The 12,516-nt window shown below is 45.5% G+C and overlaps 1 protein-coding gene and 1 long non-coding RNA gene across 4 annotated transcripts in view; one reads left to right on the top strand and one right to left on the bottom strand.

Annotated features, from left to right (window-relative positions):
• Positions 1-1,412: 1,412 nt before the first annotated feature.
• LOC127048384 (uncharacterized) lies at positions 1,413-4,093 on the bottom strand. The gene is made up of 2 exons (XR_007773626.1): positions 3,861-4,093; positions 1,413-1,660 (listed from the first exon to the last, which is right to left on the bottom strand). It is a non-coding gene; the product is annotated as an uncharacterized LOC127048384 (long non-coding RNA).
• Positions 4,094-4,213: 120 nt separating this feature from the next.
• RGS12 (regulator of G protein signaling 12) overlaps positions 4,214-12,516 on the top strand; it is a 169,592-nt gene continuing 161,289 nt past the window's right edge. For all 3 annotated transcript variants that reach the window (XM_050947324.1, XM_050947322.1, XM_050947325.1), the window contains exon 1: positions 4,214-4,375. The gene's annotated coding sequence lies outside the window, so the exon portion shown is untranslated. The remainder of the gene's footprint in view (positions 4,376-12,516) is intronic.

The raw sequence follows: 12,516 nt of genomic DNA, 5'->3' as shown, positions 1-12,516 counted from the left end.
AAGTGTGGAGAGGCAAGCACCTCTTGTGATAGATTGTATAGATTTCCAGAAGGCTTTGGAAAGCATGCATAGAGACAGTCTTTGGAGAATTATGGCATATTATTGAACACCAGCAAAAATAATTAGAATAATCAAAGATCTATATATGGGATGGGCAAATTATGGCCCAGGGGCTGCATCCAGCCCTTCAGACATTTTAATCCGGCCCTTGAGCTCTCACTGGGGAGCAGGGTCCAGGGCTTGCTCTGCTCCAGCCGTGTAGCAGGGTCGGGGGCTTTCCCCGCTCTGTACATGCTGTGGCTCCGCGCGGCTCCTGGAAGCAGTGGCATGTCACCCCTTCGGCTCCTACACATAGGGGCAGCCAGGGGACTCCACATTCTGCCCCTGCCCCTGCCACAGCTCCCACTGGCTGGGAAATGCAGTCAATAGAAGGTGCAGAGGCGGTGCCTGTGGACCGGGCAGTGTGCAGAGCCGCCTGGCTACCCCTCTGCGTAGGAGCCAGAGGGGGGACATGCTGCTGCTTCCGGGAGCTGCCTGAAGGAAGTGCCACCCGGAGCCTGCAACCCTGACCCCTTCCTGTGCCCCAACCCCCTCCCCCAGCCCTGATCCCCCTCCTGCCCTCTGAACCCCTCGGTCCCAGCCTGGAGCACTCTCCTGCACCCCTAACCCCTCATCCTCAGCCTCACTCCAGAGCCCGGAGCTGCACCCCCCTGCATCCCAACCCCCTGCCCCAGCCCGGAGTCCCCTTCCGCACCCTGAACACCTCATTTCTGGCCCCAACCCCAGAACTACACCCCCAGCCGGAGCCCTCATTCCCCTCGCACATCCCAACCCCCAAGTTCATGAGCATTTATGGCCTGCCATACAATTTCCATACCCAGATGTGGACCGAGGGCCAAAAAGTTTGCCCACCCTTGATCTATATGATAATGCTGAATGTGCAGCCAGAGATGGTGACAACATCTGCTAATAGTTTTCAATGACAACCAGAGTAAGGCAAGGGTATAATATGTCTCCACTGTTGTTTGCACTGATCATTGACTATGTCATGAGGAAAGTAACCACAAAAGGCCACAGAGGAATTTTATGGACAAATGATCAAGTGCAATTGGATGACACTGTCCTGCTTAGTTCAACACATCCCTTAATGGCGGAAATGACACAGCTTTTGCCACATAGAGCAAAACAAGTTGGTTTGTTCACCAACAATGGGAAGCCAAAATATATGGATATCCATGTTCCACAGGTAAACATTAGAGTGGATGAAGAAACACCTGAAAAAGTAAGTCATTTTACCTGTCTATGCAGTGAGTTGTGCAATGATAGTAACACCATGCTAGAAGTCAATCAAGAAATGTCAAAAGGAGCAAACAATGTTCATAAACTTGAAAAGATTTGGAAAAGTAGCATGATTGGCACTGACACAGAAATATAATTTTTTAATACCAGCATCATGTCTGTCCTCAATTATGGAGCAGAGTCATGGAAATTTACAACAGAAATAGATAAAAAGATCAGCTCATTCCAAAATAAATGCCTGTGGAAGTTCTTCAGAATCCACTGGAAAGAGTTTCTTGCAATATCAGAATAACAGATATATTTAGGACACACTGTAAGGATGCCATCAACATGACTTCCACAGCAAGTGATATGACACCACCTGGAAAAAGGAACAGAGGGCAACTTTGAAAAACATTACACAGTTCAGAAAAAGAAGTGAAATCCATCAACTTGACACTCAGAAGCCTGAATAGATGAGCACAAGACCAAAATAAATGGTGGTAGAAAGAGTGGATGCCTTATACACCTGGGGGTGTGTGGGAGCATAAAGAAAAAGAAAGAAGAAATATTCTCTTATTATTACTTGTAAATATAATTATCTATTCTTACACTTACATATATGGAAACTTGGATCAGACCCAGGTCCGAGATTTTATTACAGGGCAATTACATATCAGGAAAATTGGCAGAGAAATTTCAAAAAGGTATGTCATTTTTAATATGAATTTCATCTTCTGCTAAAGCTTTATTATTTTTTACCAGCTCAGTAGCTAGTCAGAAAACTTTTGAGAAGATATTTTATGCAAATTCTTCCTCCTCTCATTGTTTTGACCAACTCTAACAATAATGCTTAGTACTTGTAAAAGCAGTCTTCCAAACATTTCACAACCTTTACCTCATTCTCACAATACCCTTGAATACACTACCACTATCCCCATTTTGTAGACTAAGAGACTAAGGCATAGAAATTAAAGCCTCTAGCCTGCAAGTTGTGCCACATGGGTAGACCTCAGTGCCAATTTGTTGTGATTCTGTGTAGTTATATCTACATGGAACATTTTGAAGAATCTGAGCCTCAGATCATGTAGGGTGTGTGAAATGGGAATAGGATTCCACAGTTCCTGGCTCCCAGTTCTGTGCTGAGACCCTACTTCTTCACGTTCACGTTAACTATTCTTTTCTTCCAACATAATCCCTTCCATAATTCTCTTCATTGGAATAGACATTATCAATCTATCTATTAAAGGCTATGGTTAGGTTGCACTTTGTTGAGGCAACAGCAGACAAACTACTGCCCCTCTTGCACTCCTATGACAATGACCTGCATCATATAGTCTAGTGGCTCTCAACCTTTCCAGACTACAGTATCCCTTTCAATTCTGATTTGTCTTGTATACCCCAAGTTTCATCTCACTTAAAAACTATTTGCTTACAAAATCAGACATAAAAACACAAAAGTGTCACAGCACACTATTACTGACATATTGCTTATTTTCTCATTTTTACTGTATAAATTATAAAATAAATCAACTGGAATATAAATATTCTACTTACATTTCAGTGTATATTATATAGAGCAGTATAAACAAGTCATTGTCCATATGAAATCTTGTTTTGCATTAATATATTTGTTATTTTTCTAAAGCAGAGTTAATTCTCCTTGTTTGGGATAATTTGGTACTTGTTTTGACCAACTAGAACGATACATTATATTTATACATATTTATTTAAACAATTATATAGCTTACCATACATTTATCCTGATTTTTAATTTTATATTTTTGTTAGAAAATGCTGAATGACATTTCTTATTTACGAGATGATTCATTTTTTGTCAAGTTGCGTATGGATGGAAATAGGAATTCAATTAAAATTTTACAATTTATTACTTAAAACTAAATTCAATTGTGCTGAATACATAAGAAAAATAGCAAAACGTTTTGCATTTATAACTAACAGATGTATTAAACCAGTGGTTCTCAAAGTTTTATACTGGTGACCCCTTTCACACAGCAAGCCTATGAGTGGGAACCTCCACCCTTATAAAGTAAAAGCACTTTTTTTATATTTAACATTATTATAAACGCTGGAGACAAAGCGGCATTTGGGGAGGAGGCTGACAGCTCGCAACCCCCCACATAATAACCTCATGACCCTGAGAAGTCATGACCACCAGTTTGAGAACCCCTGTATTAAACAGTGGAAGTATTATCTGTTGTTAGTGAATTGAACTGACTTTAGAACTAGTAAATCTCACCCTCTCACACCTACCTTTTATTCATACACTGAAAGAGGAAAACAAGCTTTCCTGCTTTTTCAGCTCCTAATTGGTTTCTGAACTTTCACTGAGCTAGTCATGGAAGTGAGCTAGTTGAAAAAACTAAAATGAAGAAAATAGTCCCTCAGCACCTGTAAAAGAGGCTCTTGCTTTTCATGGATTACACAGGAAGCTGAACCCTGAACTCAGGTTGCAACAGTTTCACATTTAATTTTAAGTAGGGTTTATTTTTAAGAAGAAATGTATTTGGTTTAATAAAATCTGCTTTAAAGTGAAAAATTGCCCGCCTCGTCCTGCCTACCTCATACACGCCTCACGCGCCTGACTTTGCGAACTTCCAGCCTCTGTTATCCTGAGAGCGCCCCCTGCCGGCCTCGCACCTTGAGCTCCAACGACTGCCCCAGCCTCGCGCACCCCCGGTGCGGAGGAGGGCCCGCGAAAGTCTGCGCATGCGTATTATTGCTCCGCCGGTGGAGGATGGGCACGCTCCCGCCCCCACGCTGAGGATTTGTGTGCGGCCCACCGCCCCCTTGTGAGGCGTCGAAGCAAGAAGGAAACTACAGCTTCCGGCATGCAACGCGCAGCGGCCCTAGGCGGTAGCGGACTGGCCACGGTGCATGCTGGGAGTTGTAGTTCCCGGTTCTGTATTGTCTCTCCTCTCGCTGGTCTGGGAACCCGACCGCCACCCCTGCCTGGTGAGTGACTGACAGCTCCCTGCAGCCAGTGGCCGAGGTGCTGGGTGGTGGAGACAGGCTCCCGTCGCCCCGGTGACGAGTTGGTGACTCGGTGAGGAGCTAAGAGTCCTGAGGGACGGAGGTGAGTGGGTCTGGGAGCTGTGCTCCCCCCAGACCAAACCGACTGTGCGCTACCGGCCCGGGACCCTACCCGGGACGGGGGGGTGGAAGGAGTAGAGTGGGGGAGGGGAGAGACCTGAGGGGAATCGGGGGATGGGGGATAGCGTGCAGAAGTTAGACACCCCCCGCGCTGGGCGGTGTTGGGGGCGTGTGCCGGGGAGCGGTCCCGTTACAAGCTGAGCTTTGCAGCGGGGGTGGGGATTGGTTTGTTGGACTCCGATTTTACTGCTTGCTTTTCAAACGGTCCCAGCTGACCCGGGTGCTGCTTTTCCCTCCCAGTTCCAGCGGCTCCACCCTCCAGGGAGGCTGAGGCTGCTTCGATAAGGAGGTTAACGTGTAACACTGTTTCGAGAGTAGCGTGCAACTGTTGCTTGGCTGGGGGAGGGGGTACAGTAAACTGCTCCCGGCCCTCGAGGAGCACGTCCCCAGCTATCCAGCAGCTACCTGACCCCACTCGCTGTTGCATCTGCCTGCCCTGTTAATGAATTTACTACAGTACCCTTGTGAGGTGGGGAAACGCTAATATCTCCACTTTGCAGAGGCACAGAGAGGTCACTGCTGTGATTGATGCTCCTTTCTTTAGGAATGAGATTTATAAACCAAAGTCTGCACATTACTGATACTTGGCAATTGTGTAGCAGTATTTGTGTTCAAAGTATTTTAAATCTACTAATCCTCCCTAGACCTCTGGGAAGTGAGTATGCATGATTCCATTTTTACAGATAGGGAAAATGAGAAAGAGAGGTTAGGTGACTTACCCAAGGGAACACAAGGAGTTGGTAGCAGTGGCAGGGTACCAGTCCGTCTGAAGATATAACTGACTCTTTTCTTTCTCTTGCTAGTTTGCCTGCACTCTTTTCCAGTGTGAGTGCTGGAAGTGAGTTGCTCTGTGATCTTTTACCTCGAGCAGCAGTTTTCAAACTGTGGGTTGGACCCCAAAGTGGGTTGTGACCCCATTTAATGGGGTCGCCAGGGCTGGCATTAGACTTAGTGGGGCCAGGGGCCAAAGCCACACTTCCTTGGGTTGCGGGGCTTAGAACTCAGTTTCAGCCTTGAGTGGCAGGGCTCAGAACAGATTACAGGCCCCCACCTGGGGCTGAAACCCTTGAGCTTTGACTTTGCCCCCTCCAACCCTGCCTGGGGTGGCAGGACTCAGGCTTTGGTCCTCCCTCCTGGGATAATGTAGTAATCTTTGTTGTCAGTAGGGGGTCTCAGTGCAATGAAGTTTGAGAACCCCTGACCTAGGGTCTTAGGTAATTAACCTCTTTTAAAACTCATCCTTCTCATCACTGCTTCATTCATAGTTTTGATTTTCCAGATAATTTTAAACTTTCATCTATAACACCAAAGTTTGAATGCTTTGACTCTTCTTTCAGTGTCCTTCTTAAGTGTCAGCACTCAAATCCAAACAGGAGAATTGACTGTAGGTAGCACTTCAGCAATTTAGTGAGCATATATGGAGTTGATTTCTTCATTACATCTTCCATTTGGTGGTGTTAGACTCCCTACACTTATTTCACTTATCAACCATCATGTAATAGGTGTTGCCTGTCTCGTGCATCTCTGTCATAGGTGGGTGCTCAGCACCCACTGACAGCCCCTCCGATTAGCTCTCCCTCCGCGTCTCCTGTCTGCCAAGGATCAGCTGTTCAGTGGTGTGCTGGAGAGGAGGGGGAGGAGAGGGAGCAGGAAGAGGCAGCAGAGGCAGGGTGTGCTTGGGGGAGGGATGGGAAGAGGGGGGTGGAGTGGAGGTCGAAAGAGGTGGGGCAGGATAGGGTCTTGGGGGAAGGGGTGGTGTGGGGGTGGGGGTGGGGCCTGGGGCAGAGCAGGGGTTGAGCACCCATGGGTAAATTAGAAAGTTGGCGCCTCTGGGCTCTGTGTTTATTTATCATTACATTTTTTGTCTTCCTAATGTTGATCCTCACTCCATATCTCTTGCTGACATAGTTTGCAGCAATAAACATGTTCTGAAGTTCTTCCTTAGTCTCAGCCAGTTATACTCAGATACTCTTGTTCAGGAGCCAAATTAACAATCAAAAGTACCCCAGCAGTATGAATTCATTGTTTCATTTACTCTCTCTAAATGAGGTGGTCAAAATACGGCCTGCTGGCTGGATTCGGCCCGTCTAACATTTCTCTGCAGCCTGCCATGACTAACATTTCTGCCCTGCCTCCTCTGCCCCCTGGCCATCTCCGAGTCTGGGCTGCTAAAAGTCCCGCGGCATAGCGGGGTGCTCAGGCAGGCTGCCTTTCAGCCGTGGTCCTATGCCACTCTCGGAGCAGCCGGTTGCTGCTAGCACATCTGTGTGCACCTCTGCTGGGGGGGTGGGTGGGTGGTGGCTCCGTGCGCTGCCTCCACCCCCAGCACTGTCCTCACAGCCAGAAACCAGCCAATGGGAGCTGCGGGATGGTGCTTGCAGGCACATGCACCCCATGGAGACCCGCTGCACCTCTCCCCCCTCAAGGGGCATGCAGAGACATGCCAGCAGCAGCCGGCCACTTCTGGGGGTGGCATGGGGCTATGGGAGGCGGCAGCCTGCTTGAGCCCTGGTGCGCTGCTGGCTGGGAGCCACCTGTGGTAAGCATCTCCTGGCCCAAGCCTGCACCTCGCACCCCCTCCTGCACTCTAATCCCCTGCTCCAGCCCGAAGCTCCCTCCTGCACCAAACTCCCTCCCACACCTCTCACCCTCTCCTGCACCCGAACACTCTGCATCAGCCTGGAGCTCCCTCCTGCACCCAAACTCTCTCCCAGACCCTGCACCCCTTCCATTAATATAGTAGAAATGTGCGGCCTATAACGACTTACCAAAATTCGTGGAGTGGCTCCCCTGTGAAAATTATTGCCCACCCCTGACTATATAATATTTTCACAGCAAAAAGATCAACCAAGTATTATTATTTTATTAACTATAATTGGTTAATGACATAGTAAAAGCATCCTGACTGGCTAATAACTTAGATTCATTAATAATTAAATCACACAGTGGTTTAATATACGCTGCAAAGATCTGCAGGAGACACATTAAAGAGCCACTTGCAGCTCCTGAGCCTCAATCTGAGTATCACTGGTCTAAGCAATGCAAATTAGGTCATTGATGTATCTTATATTATTGATGTATATGTCATTGACCTGTATGTCCTGGTTGGGTGTCTTCTAAACTTTCCCTCAATATAACATCTACATATGTTAAATAACTGCGGAGATAGGTGTATACCAAGGTTGCATTCTTTCTCAATGCTGCCATATTCTGATAGTGCATAGTTCATTCAGGTTGCTGCTTTCTATCTCCAATATAGCTTTTTATTAATTTTATATCTTGAAAGTCAGTATTCTTCAAGAATATGTATCATCAACCTTTTGTATTGGATTTTATCAAATGGCTTCGCAGAATCTACAGAGCACATATACGTTTCCTTTTGCGCTTTGATTGCATACTCAGATAAGGTCCTCAGGGAAAGATTGCCTTCCTCATGCCTGCTCTTGAGGAGAAACCAAACTAACATCTACTAATTCTTGAGGTATACCTCCACCACTTAACTATATTTTGGCAAAGCAATTCCTTCTGATACAGATATAAGCAGTATGTTTTGCTAATCATGAGATATTAGTGAACATTCTTACTTAAAAATACTATCTCAGTCCAGTTCCCAATGAAGCACTGTTCACAAAACAAAAAATGCCTCTGTTAGTGGCACCATTGTTATTCTCAGAAAAGAGGCCAAAGATTTAATAAGTGTGGAAACTAAAGGAATTCTCTCTCCTGCAAATTGTCCCTACAGAATAGAATTGGTATATTGGCAGTGCAGTGTGGAAAAGCTGCTGTCTTTGCTGTACCAGTACCTTTCACAAGAACCAAGCTAAAGCATGCAAATTTAGAGCAAGAATACATATATATGTATACACACACTCACACCTGCCAAGCACTCTGTTGGTGCCCAATCAAATAATTTTTGCTGAGGGTCTACTGGTGTTTTTCCTATCACTGTTTCTCTCAGTTGTGTCATTTCTCTGTAAATATCGCACACTTCAGCACTGACCAAAAAAGTTTTGATTTTTGAGAGCTCTGTGGAGGCATACTTTGGGAAAGGAGTGCTGCCTGTTTCTCAACAGAGGCAGTTCTGCATTGATGTACTTTAGAGTCCTGTCCAGTTCTTGGATAGAAAAAGAATTGTCTGTAACCTGGAGTAGGGGAGGAAAACACCAACCTTGAACACTTTAACTCAACAGTTTCCCCTCTCCTCTTCTCTTCCCCCTACAGACAGACAATCAATTGTAAGGTTGCATGGGTAACAGACTTTCAAGATGAGCTTAATACTCAGCACTATAGACCTAATTTTCACATACTCCCTCCTGGCCCACTGGAGCTATTTCTTAAATTAATTTCTGAATATATCTCCTGTTTCTGTTTGCTCTTTTTTTATTGTCATTAGTTAACAAGAGCAGATGCATGAAATAAGTCAAGTACACCTCTGCCTCGATATAACGCTGTCCTTGGGAGCCAAAAAATCTTACCGCGTTATAGGTGAAACCATGTTATATTGAAGTTGCTTTGATCCACCAGCGTGCACAGCCCCCTCTCCCCCCCTCCCCGAAGCACTGCTTTACCGCATTATATCCAAATTAGTGTTATATCGGGTGGCGTTATGTCGAGGTAGTGGTGTATATGCGTGATTTCCCCCTCTCCTCTCCCCCCCCCCATTAGAGTGTTTGAGAAATGGTAGGAGAGCTACACTGGAAATGAAGACAGCTGGAAAACTACAGTGAAAATGCAAAAATAGCTGTGTGAGGAAATGTTGTTTGTAGGAGACAGGTACAGCCCAAGGACAATTGCAACCCAGATTCTGTCTCTTTTCGTGCTCTGCTGTTCCTTGAATCTCATAGCAGGTTGATAACAAATGTAAACAAGAATGTATGCTGTCAGAGAACTTGCAAATTTTACTTCTGATTCAAAGATTCTACCACTTTCTGTATACCATTCTGTAGTTCAGCAACAAGGACAATGTGGTTTATGAGACAAATTCTTGCTTGGTTACACTGGTATAAACTAAATTCAGTGGATTTACACTGCTGCAGCGATTCTCAAACTGTGGGTCGGGACCCCAAAGTGGGTCACAATTCCATTTTAATGGGGTTTCCAGGACTGGCTTAGACTTGCTAGGGCCAAGGGCCGAAGCCCGAGCCCCACCACCCGAGGCTGAAGCCTGAGGATTTCAGCCCCGCGTGTTGGGACTCAGGTTACAGGCTGTCCGACTGGGGTTGAAGCCCTTGTGTTTCAGCTTTGCCGCTCCCTGTCCCCCCCCCCACATGGGGCAATGGGTCTTGGGTGGGCTCAGACTTCGGTCCCCCCCCAATGTTGTGTAGTAATTTTTATTGTCAGAAGAGGTTCGCAATGCAATGAAGTTTGAGAACCCCTGCACTACTGTAACAGCTGCATTTATCCCATATGTACACAAGGAAATGTTTCTTTCTGTAAGGTGATACAAAGTTTTCAAGGTAATAAAACGCCATATGCAGTCTCATTTACTGAGCTGAAAAAAATATTCCAATGTCAATACAATTTGTGAAACCTTTTATCAAATTAGGGTAGTAACTTTTTATTGTTATTAACCCTTAACAGGGATACGGAAATGTCATAAAATTATACTTTTTTGCATGGGATCATATTGGCATTTATGTTTTCCAAAGGGTATTTAATTAATGGGCCTGTTTTGCTCTTAACATGCATGCATAACACCCACTAGCATTTTTGAAAATGTGAGGCAATCTCCTCTGCAGGTATCTCGGTGTTCAGTGAGTGGTTATTTTGATAGCAACCAAGTCATCCTACTTAATGATGTCATCAGAACCCTACAACAAAATTTAATTTAAAAAATAATTTAAAATATAATTTAATTAAAAAATTCAGTAACATTCTGCAATCATTTTGTACGTACTCTAAATGGATTAAACACTGTTTTAGTTCCAAATAAATAAAACATAGTGCACTAACTTAGAAGTTATTACAGTACAGTAATATAATGGAGATAATTGGATGTACATTAATATTTTAGGAAACTCAAGAGTGGGGCCTAATGGAAGTAGTATATTCCTCTTCTTAAGGCATAGAACTGGGTGTAAGATAGCCTGGATTCTGTTTTCTGCCACTGATTCCTAACAAAGGTGGTGTGAGATTAATTAATGTTTGTAGAGCACTTCTTAACTCTTGGATGGAAGGCATTATGTAAGTGCAAAGTATTAGGCTTTGTCTACACTGCCAATTGAACGACTAAACTTTTGTCATTCGCAAGTGCTTAAAAAAGCCCCTCCGAAAGACAAAAGTTTTGCCTGGGCAAGTAGCAGTGTAAACGACTTGTTGTCAGCAGGAGTGCTTACAGTAGGGGATGGAAGTATTTTGTCGGCACTGCCCGACTTTTAGAAACACGTCTGTGGCCATGGCTACACTGGCACTTTACAGTGCTGCAACTTTCACGCTCGGGTGTGAAAAAACACCCCCCTGAGCGCTGCAAGATATAGCGCTGTAAAGCCTCAGTGTAATCAGTGCTGCAGCGCTGGGAGCGCGGCTCCCAGCGCTGCAAGGTACACCCATAAGGGATGTGGTTTATGTGCAGCGCTGGGAGAGCTCTCTCCCAGTGCTGGCGCTCCGACTACACTCACACTTCAAAGCGCTGCTGCGGCAGCGCTCTGAAATTTCAAGTGTAGCCATACCCTATGTCACTAAAGCTGTGTAGTGTAGATAAAGCCTTAGGGTATGGCTACACTTACAGTTGTACAGCGCTGGGAGTTACAGCTGTCTTCATACAGCTGTGTAGGGAAAGCGCTGCAGTGTGGCCACATTTGCAGCGCTGTTGGGAGTGGTGCATTGTGGGCAGCTATCCCAGCGTTCAAGTGGCTGCAACGTGCTTTTCAAAACAGGGGGGTGGGGTGGAGTGTGACAGGGAGCGTGGGGGAGACAGAGAGAGTGGATTTTTGGAGCTGACACTGTTCTCAGCTCCCTGCCTTGCAAGTTCTAAGGACTGGAAGATAAACAGCACCTACCTTGAATCATTTAAAAAGTTTTGACCCCTTCCTCCACCCCTCTCTTATTCACTAAATGCAAATTATGCACTCCTAAATAGCCTTTAGACCACATAAGCAGCTGCTCAACACGGACTTCCCCCCACCCCCGCCGTGTGAGCGTGCCGTTTCTCTCTTCAAGCAAACAGCTGTGAACATTCCAAAGCAATTTCCCTGCCTGCCTCCGCTCGCTCAGCAAACAGGAGCTGTGTTTGTTTTTTAAATAAGCAGTTCGGGGGAGCTCGGAGTTCAGCCATTCTTCCGGTTTGTTGTGAGCAGGCATTCTGGGATACCTCCTAATACTTGGAGGTCAATAACAGCGCTTTTGGTGGCCACAGTTGATGAGCAGCGCTGGTGATGCAATCGTTACACCCCAAGCAGACCAGGTGTACAGCCAGCGCTGCAGCCAGGGAGTTGCAGCGCTGGATGTGCCGTGCAGGTGTGGACAGTTACTAAGTTGCAGCGCTGTAAACCCACCACCAGCGCTGCAACTCTCCAGTACAGCCAAGCCCTTAGTGTTTGTTTGTTAAAGCTAAATTATTTTCTTGATTCCTAGAGAGACTATCATGGCAGCTAGATAATTACTATATTAACACATTACTTACAGAAACCACTCTGCACTGACAAATTACAACTGGTATCTACAGAGATGATAAAAAACAATGTTGACCGTTTGGCCTGGTCTACACGGGGTGGGGGGGGGGAATCGATCTAAGTTATGCAACTTCAGCTATGTGAATAACGTAGCTGAAGTCGACGTACTTAATCTACTCACCACAGTGTCTTCACTATAGTGAGTCAACTGCTGCTGCTCCCCCGTCGACTCTGCCTGTGCCTCTCACTGAGCTAGAGTACAGGAGTTGACGAAAGAGCGCTCGGCATCAATTTATTGCATCTAGACTAGATGCGATAAATCGATCCCTGCTGGATCAATCACTGCCCACTGATCCAGTTGGTAATGAAGACATACCCTTAGTCAAAAGAAAACAATTTAAAAAAAATAAAGTTAAACTGATATTTTACATTGTGGTTTGAAGCCGGTCATATT

Source organism: Gopherus flavomarginatus, chromosome 3, assembly GCF_025201925.1.
Source record: "Gopherus flavomarginatus isolate rGopFla2 chromosome 3, rGopFla2.mat.asm, whole genome shotgun sequence".
Lineage (NCBI taxonomy): Eukaryota > Metazoa > Chordata > Testudines > Testudinidae > Gopherus > Gopherus flavomarginatus.
This window is presented reverse-complemented; position numbering and strand designations above follow the sequence as displayed.